The following is a 9379-nucleotide window of genomic DNA, read 5'->3' as shown; positions in this document are numbered from 1 at the left end:
AAATCAAAATTGTCTAAACTTCAGGCTTCTCTCATTTGGAAACACTAGCTAAACTATATTGAAAATAACTCCTTGAGTCTTCTGACATCTGTCAGTCTCAACAATCATGTGAGTAAGTATAGCTATATTCTGTTATTAGAACATATTATCGCAATAATTAATAATCACTTTTTAGTATTAAAATTTTGGACCAACTTAGGTTGGTCAGGGAGCTGGAGTTTTGTGGGTTTCGCCTATTTAGAAGTTTCTCTGGAAGCAGATTCTTTCTAGTCACAGGAATTTAGCAGATATATTAAGGGTGAGTGGGACAGAGTGGAAAAAGGATGATTTCATGCCTACTATACCTACAAAATCTAATTCTCCAATGTGTAAACATCAAGTAGAGAAGGGGAGCACTCAGAAACTTGGATACCTAAAAGTAGGTAGATCTTTAATAAATTACATGTTGGTGTAAATTCTTTGGTTAAGTTTTGTATAAATCTTCTTTAGTGTGACTTCTGTACTAGCCTCACTTACTCATCTAACAAGTTAAGTAAAATTAGTAGAAGCACACTAATTAGATTAGATAAAAAGTAAAATGAAAATGAAAGTCTCTTATAGTAGTTAACATTTGCATCACCAGTTACAAGAGTTACCCTACTAAATTAAAGGATTTCATTTTAGATTTTAAAGATCAATACATTCTAGTGAAAGAAACAGACTAGTGAGGAAAACACGTGATGGCAATTTTCATGTTCTCTTAAACTGAAGCTCAAGAATCAAAGCTCAGGTCAGTAGATACATATTGTCTCCATATTCTGAAGATAAATACTAGATTTATCCATGCTGAATTTGTTGAAAGCTGGCAAAACCAGTCCTCTACCAGCCTTTAACGATAGAACACTAGAAAGATGTCTCATAAAATCTGAATGTATTTTCCTCCTCTTGGAAGATGGGAGAAATTAGAAGTGACTCTATAATGTTTTAATAAGTTTCTCCATTTTGTCTATGGTACTTTTATGAGTCTCTGTTACTCACAACGGGAGGGTCCCAGACTAAAATATGAGGTACCCTAGTCTTAAATGGATCTTCAGGCAACCACATCGTTTTCCTTTTTCTAAGTCAGTTTCGAATGGAATGAAGGAGGGAACACCTGAGGTACTGAGAAGAGTGAACAGCCTCTGGAAGTTTATAAAAGGACATCTTAAGGTCAAAACATGGGGAAAACACCAGATTCAGATGATAACTCTGTCACCCTGACAGCAAACAAAATAAAAACTGCGGTCTCAGCTATACTGACAGCAGGAAGATTCTAAAGAAGTTGGTAAAATGAGGGCATGTCTCACTTTTTATCATGTATTTTGCTTTACTTATCTTTTAGCCTGTATAATAGTTTACATATATTATCTTCCTTATGAGACTATGCAGCTCTGATGACATAGTTCTTAATTCATCTCCGTGTTTGTCCATCAATCAGCATGAGGTCTGTTATTTAGTATTTAGTGTTCAATAGATATGTGTCAATTGAGTGAATATGTTGGGGGAATAAGAATAACTTGACTCCTTTGGAAAATTCTGACATTCAGGGAGAGCTTATTTGAAAACAAAGGGACTATGCCTTAAAAGAGACTCTCTGAGATGGCACGTTACAGCAAGCATAGTGCTTCTCAATCAGAACTAATTTGTCTCCCAGGGCATATGTGGCAATACCTGGAGACATTTGTGTTTGTCACAACTGAGGGCAGGGATGCTACTACTACCTAGTGGGTAGAGGCCAGTGAGTCTGCTAAACATGCCAGAACAGCCCCGCTCCCCACCCTTTTGTCATTCTACAAAAAGGAATTATCTGGTCCAAACTATCAATAGAGCCAAGGTTGAGAAATACTGCACTAGAGTCTTCTCTGATCAAAGACTCCTTCCTGCTGACTGGAGCAGGAAGAGCGCCTCCAGGTTTCAGTTGCTAATACTAACAGCTGGTGACAGAGATATTATTTGCCCCACTACAGGAATTCTCCCGTATCTTTTTTAGTAATAAAACATCGTGAGTTTTAACTGGGCCCTTGGCTACTAACAAAAGACTATATTTCTCATTTTATAGTCAAGATTGAGGATGAGACTGAGTTTTAGCCAGTGGAAAGGAGTGGAAGCGATGTGTCTTTGTTCTTTAAAAGGAAGGCCTTTGTACTCTCCATTCTGCCCTTCCTGGAAGGTATAACATGGACATTGAAGATGTGAATCATATTTGTCCATGTAGATGTGGGTAAAATCACAAGAAATTAAGAGCAATGGGGTAATAGAAACCTGTGTCCCTGAATGACCTCATGGAGCAGTCACCTACCTGGCTTGTCCTGTTTCTGCCGGACTGTCACATGAGGAAAAAAAGTTAATTTCTTTGGACCACAGTATTGTTCGGATTCTTTGTGATAGCAACTGAGCTTTTACCCTAAATAATGCAAAATGGATATAGTTTTTATTGTTCTGGTTGATGGCTTGGAGTAGCAATATAGGAGACAGAAAGCCACACCCACATGGTTCAGAATACTGTAGACAAGAGCAGTAAAAACTGATGAATACATAATATTGGCAGACAGTAGGAAGAATACCACATCTCAAAAGACACTGTATTTTCTGCACGCAGTGGCTTTTGTAGCAGTCTGCTAACCCAAAGATGATACAAACTGTAGTACATGGTTGGACATGGTGATTTTTTAATTGTAGAATTTAGAATGTATACTGATTTTTTTTTCTTTTCTTATGTTGATTTTGCTTTTGATTTCTGTTTATTAGCTTAGGAATTTTGATTAGGATAAAATCAAAATTCTAGTAGGAATAAAATACTCCCACTTTTCTGTTTACAGGAAAGAGATGGCCATTTGACATTTATTGAAAAGAATAGAGATCTTAGGAATAATGCAGATGTTGTATTTAGTGATTTGAGGAATAGTGAAAATGATAATGGTTTAAGCAGCTACCAAGTACCTGGTGCTCTGCTCTCTTCTCATTGTTGTGGGATACAATTTGGAGTAAATAACCATTTTTTTCTTCTATACTTTCTGCCTCAATTTCTACCCACTAAGTAAATGGCTTTCAGTCTTTCAGAGAAGGGCATATGCAGCTGAGAAAGAGGAAATCAACTGAGTTCCTGAAGAGATAATGTTAAAGCTCCTATGAGTCAGACATTTTGAAAGCCAAGCCTTATAAAAGCCAAACTTTTTGAGATCACAGAGGACTTTAAAGCAACAAAAGGCTACATCCTTGGAGACTGCTGACCATGAAGTCTTGAGAATAAAGTTGGGGAGAAAAATGCATGTTGAAATAAGAGTATTTTCCCACACAAAAGAAGATGAAATTTAACATGTACGTGAGATAAGTGTTATCTGAGAGGAAGCAGCTAGAGTTTGGAAACTGAAGGTGACTGAGATGGCATATGGTGCCCTACCCTTAGTCTAGCCAAGCTCCAAATAGGGTAAATGCAGACCACAGATGGATTTGGGATCAGAGGAGGCAAGTTTTCTATGAAGTCTTATGGAGTGCAAGTCTCAAAGTCAAGTCCCCTCAGTGTAAATGTTCCCAGACAACACATCATTGCCTAGCAATAAAAGAGTAGAATCAGAGATGTGTCATCAGAGATGGTCACAGATATCTTAAGTCTCTCACAGTTTGGATTAGTGTAAAAGAGTGTTCAAAAGTTTTCTGTACCCTTGAAAAGAGAACTGATTGGGAATTCGTACAGACCTTATAGGTGGGATGAGAAAGATAGGAAGTAATCTTAGACATGACAGAGGAAAAGCAGAGGGGATTGAGGATGCGATGATAGATGGGCTGGAGTTTGATAAACAATATAGCAGCAGATCCCAGAAAACGACTGAGAAAAAGTGAGGAAAAGAGTAGACACATTTGTCCTTCTGTGTACACCAATGTGTACTGAATCCCTTCTAAAAATTAATTTATGCCATCCCCTAAAGAAAAGAGAAGGGAATAAAAACAATCTGGAATTGACTATCTACCCAAAGAAACAGAGAAAATTCTCATATCTTCTACATAAATACACAGTGACCTCCAGTGGATAGAAGTGAGAAAACTTTCCAAGATCCACAAATCCTACCTAGTCATGGAGATGTTTTGAAGAAATGGATTCTGAGCAGACTATAGTTTCCAAATACTAGAAAAGTATAAAAAATGGACTAAAGTAAATAGTATTTGAAGGGAACATAGAGGAAGAAATGTGGTAGAATGGATACTGTGATAGAATGATTGATATCTGAAACTTTCTACCACCTTTTCAAATGGTCTCAGTGTCCCAATAGTGGAATCTAGGCATCTAGGCATCTATTGCTATAGCAGGGGAATAGATAGAGTTGAAAACAAATTGACAGTTGGTTTCTACACATGGCTAAAAAAAATCCTTATTGCATAAATAAGAATACTGAAAACCAAGCCACTTACAATTGTAAGTGCCAGGGTTATGAGAAATAAAGGTAAATTAAGGAGCAAATTTCTGAAATGCAAAGACGATTAAGTTTTCAGATTAGCAGTACCAAGAGGAAGAATGCATGATGATTTAAGGACAGTTTTCTAAGTCAAAAGACACAGAGACTCAATCTGTCACTAGGAGAAGAAGCCTCATAGGACACAGGACTAGACCTTAGCGGTTTGTGTGTCTCTGAGAATGGGAGCTTTCAGCCCCCTTCACCACCTCCATTGATCCTAAAGCTCTGTGCAATAAAGCCAAACATAATGAGTGCCACTACAGTGACAAAAACTACATATTCCAGTGGCCAGGCTCACAAAACTAACCTCAGTTTAGGTAGAAAGTCAGGTGGCATATTAAGTAAAAATATTAAGACACCTGAGAAGAAAGTTTAACCATGAAGTGTTCAAATGCAAAACAGAAACAAAAACAAAAACAAAACGACAAAAAGATACCAGTGTACCTTCTTACAGAATTTACAAAAAATTAAAAATTGGCCTGTTTTCGCGGATTCTAAAAAATATCTAACTATAATTAAAACATTCTCTATCTTCATACCATTCCATTATCTTTAGAAAAGACAATGTTTGCCTTAGCACAGATGTGAATCCTCAGGCAATAGGGCAAAGAAAAGAGATTAGATCGGGGCGCCTGGGTGGCTTAGTCGGTTAAGCGTCTGACTTTCGCTTAGGTCATGATCTCCCGGTTCGTGGGTTCGAGCCCCGCGCCGGCTCTGTGCTGACTGCCAGCTCAGAGCCTGGAGCCTATTTCAGAGTCTGTATCTCCCTCTCTCTCTGACCCTCCCCTGCTCACGCTGTCTCACTCTCTCTCTCTCCTAGAAATAAATAAAAATATTTAAAAAAAAAAAAAGAAAAGAAAAGAGATTAGATCTCAAAAGCCAGGCTGTGGAGCCCATGTGAGGGTCTGGACTCTGGCTGGGTCATTTGCTAGGCCTGGTCTGGTGGATCCTGGGCTGGGCCTGGGTCTAGGTCTGGGTCTTAGGCTGAACTTAAGGCCTGAAGCCAGGGCTGGGACAAAGCTAATCCTAAACCTGGGTTTGAGATTATGCCTAGCCCTGAGCCTACATCTAAGACTGAGCCTAGGGCTGGGACTGGGATGTGGTATATTCCTGAAAGAGTTCTGGGTTTGAGGCTGGACCTGGGGCTGAAGCTGCAAATTTTTCTCTTTTAAGAGGAGGTTTCTGTTACAGGTGCAGAGGCCTTGTTCATGATTAAGTCAGCAGCTCTCAGGAGTCATATCTAGACTTGCTCCCATAAGGTCACCAAACTTATCTCAGTGACTGATAATTTCTCATCAGGAAGCAGAGTCTTTCAGACTCAGTCTCCCATTTAAATCCTGAAATTTTGATAACTGAATTAGAGTAAAAGTCCATCAAGAGGGGAACACAAGAGAAGACATAGCTAGCTTCAGTTATGGCAAAGAGACTTTTTATTTTTTATTTTTGTTATTTTTATTTTATTTAAGTTCAAGTTAGGTAACATACAGTGTACAATTAGTTTCAGGAGTAGAACCCGCTGATTCATCACTTACATGTAATACCTAGTACTCATCCCAACAAGTGCCCTCCATAATGCCCATCACCAATTTAACCCTTCCCCCACCTCCTCTCCAGCAACCTTCATTTTTTTTCCCCTGTATTCAAGAGTCTCTTATGGTTGCCTCCCTCTCTGTTTTTGTCTCAAGTTTTCCTTCCCTTACCCTGTGTTCATTTGTAGTGGTTTTTAAACTCTACATATGAGTGAAATCTTATGATTATTTGTCATTCTCTTATTTCACTTAGCATAATACACTGGTTCCATGTTGTTGCAAATGGCAAGATTTCATTCTTTTTGATCACTGAGTAATAGTCTGCTGTGTATATACAGATCATATCTTTTTTATCCATTCATCAGTCAATGTGCATTGGGCTCTTTCCATAATTTGGCTATTGCTGGGAGTGCTACAATAAACGCTGGGATCCATGTGTCCCTTAGAATCAGCATTTTTGTATCCTGTGGATAAATACCTAGTAGTGCAGTGGTTGGGTCATAGAGTAGTTCTATTTTTAATATTTTGAGGAGTCTTCATATTGTTTTCCACAGTGTATCCACCAGTTTGCATCCCCACCAGTACTAGAGGGTTCCCTTTTCCCCACATCCTCGCCAATATCTCTTGTTTTTCTGAGTTGTTAATTTCAGCTATTTTGGCAGGTGTGAGGTGATATTTTATTGTGGTTTTCATCTATATTATTCCGATGAGTGATGTTGAGCATTTTTTCATTTGTCTGTTAGCCATATGGATGTCTTCTTTGAAAAAGTGTCTATTCATGTTTTCTGGCCATTTCTTCACTGGATTATTTGTTTTTTGGGTGTTGAGTTTGATAAGGTCTTTATAGATTTTGGATCCTAACCCTTTATCTGATATGTCATTTGCAAATATCTTCTCCATTATGGCAAAGAGTCTTAACAATTAGTTGGCAGTGAGAAGGCACTTAGGTTCATTAGTTCTTTTAAATCCTAAGCAATTTTCAGTTATTCATAGTTTATATTTTAAAGTGATCATGTATGTCTTACTCAAACATGCTGCCTTTGTTTGTTATTGACGTTGTTTTGGAATTAAATGGCAATTATAATAACTGTCATTTCTCAAATTATGTGGGTCTGGGATTCTAAGAAAATGTCAGAGATACCTTAAGAACCATTCATTCAATTCCAGCTTTGCCTTTAACTTGATTTTGAACATGTTGGTTTCTCTTAAAACCTCCCTCGTGGGATTACACCATTGCCTCTTGGAGTTGTGAGCAGTCTGTCAGCTGGTACAAAGTACAGAATCAACAAGCTGTACTCTTTGAATATCCATTCCCTTCATTCAGAGGTGCTGTCTGCCACCAGGACTCACTATTGAAGTTCTTCTAGAGAACATAAGCTACTTTGAGCAACTCAGTGGTTTGAGTTGACCAAAAATGGTTGTGAATAATCTAGAGATTGTAGAATATCCCAGGATACACTGCTGAAGTACAAGCTGCTATCTCAATTTGTACTTCTTTTCTTTCTTCTGCTTTGGTCTTGGTTAGAGAAAATAACCACTATTGAGTTTCTATGATTTGTCTGACACTTGAAACTCATTTACTCACTTAATTTTCAGAATAGCCTGTAAAGAAGTGTTGTGATTTCTATTTAACATGAGGAATATGAGCCTGAGAGAGATTTAATCACTTGCCTCTGGCTATGTAGGCCAGGATTTAGTTACCACCCTCAGACCCTATATAGGACTTCCTGTTCTCTGATTCCTGGGGTGCTTATAGAAGTAATAGTGCTCCCGGGCTCATAATTAAGTTCTTGCCTTTGGTTTCTGACCCTTATTAGGTTTCCTGACCCTCATTTCCCCTTCGATATTGTGACCTAGCCTCTATCTGGAATCTGAGCCCCAGTCTGTACTTCACCATTAACCATTATCTTGTGTGGTTCCTACAAGTGGAATTTTTAATGTATGTAAGCATTGATTTAGTTTTGTCAAACTGAATAAAGAAAAGCTCATTTAAAATGGAGTCACGAGGCCGGGAAGGGAAACTCTCACCTCCTACCACTCTTCCTCTTTAACTGCAGACTCCAACAGGATGAGACTACACTTTCCATTTCCTAAAAAACAAGCCTACATTATTACTCCAGCAAGAGAAAGGAAGAATTTTTCCTTGCTGAACAAAAGCACAGCCAGTAAGAAAATGCCACAACCTAGCCAATGAAAAAGGAGTACTATTCTGAATTCTTGCTTTCCTTTAGTGGACTTTTTTTTCTTTCAAAATAGCCCCTCCCAGCTTCCTCCTTTTCTGTATAAAATAATGTTCTTCCCCTTGGATCCCCAGACTTGCTTATGGTTAGTCATAGCTTGTATGTCCCCAATTACAAGTCCTTTGCTGTTCCTAAATAAACTCATCTTGCGGGTAAAATAACTGGCTCTTTTAAGGTCGATAGTTTGGACTTACATAATGATGTAGAAATTAAGATACATGATATATAAACTAATAAAAAGAAATATAACAATTCTTGATTTACACAAGATGGTATGTGTGTGTGTGTGTGTGTGTGTGTGTGTGTGTGTTATTCAAGACAAATTATAAATCCCAAGGCAATTTCTTATCCTCATCCAGGATAATATGCTGTTGCCTATGCCAGTCTGTTTGTTTTTAAAGAATGCAAATTAATTTTGATATTGGACTATGGCATTTCCAAGGATGGAAAATCTGTTGTAAAAATGTCATATGATTCAAATTTAATTTAAATTCCACTTTGAATAACATTGTCTGTGGCACCCCTTTATCTAGTAGCACAGATGGTAGACATGTGTTCATACACTCACATTTTTTATATTCCTTATCAGTTTCATTCATAGTCTTTGGTACTGTCAATTAAGACAGTTTACATTATTGAGACACTAAAATATGTGTATCTTAGACATCTAACCTTTTCAGTACCCTGAGTAAAGAAACCCAGGAAACTCAGGGTCATGAGAAAGTCATTAGTCATGACCTTGAGGAGTTAATGTAGCAAAGAAAATGAGGAACAAAGATCATGTCAACAACAGATTATTACTCAACATCATTTTTTTGGTAAAAGAAAAATATTAAAAGGTAAAACAGAAAGCCTTATTAGCACTACTCATTATTAATGTAGTTAGCATGGCTAACATAGTGGCAATGAATATCCTGGCCACCAAAGTCTCCAAGGGACTGTACTCATTCTGAAAGTAGTCACCAGTACCTCAGCCTCTGACATTACACTAGGAAAGAAATGAGAGCTCTATTTTCTTTTACTATTTTTCACGAAATGCACCATCTAAACAGTGAGCCTTTAAATTAACTTGACTAAGCATTGGCTGTTAAAAACAGTGCTAGTGATGTAAAGGAAAAAATGATTGGAGATAAATATCATC

Source organism: Crocuta crocuta, unplaced genomic scaffold (assembly GCF_008692635.1).
Source record: "Crocuta crocuta isolate KB4526 unplaced genomic scaffold, BGI_CrCroc_1.0 scaffold19, whole genome shotgun sequence".
NCBI classification, from domain to species: Eukaryota; Metazoa; Chordata; class Mammalia; order Carnivora; family Hyaenidae; genus Crocuta; species Crocuta crocuta.
This window is presented reverse-complemented; position numbering follows the sequence as displayed.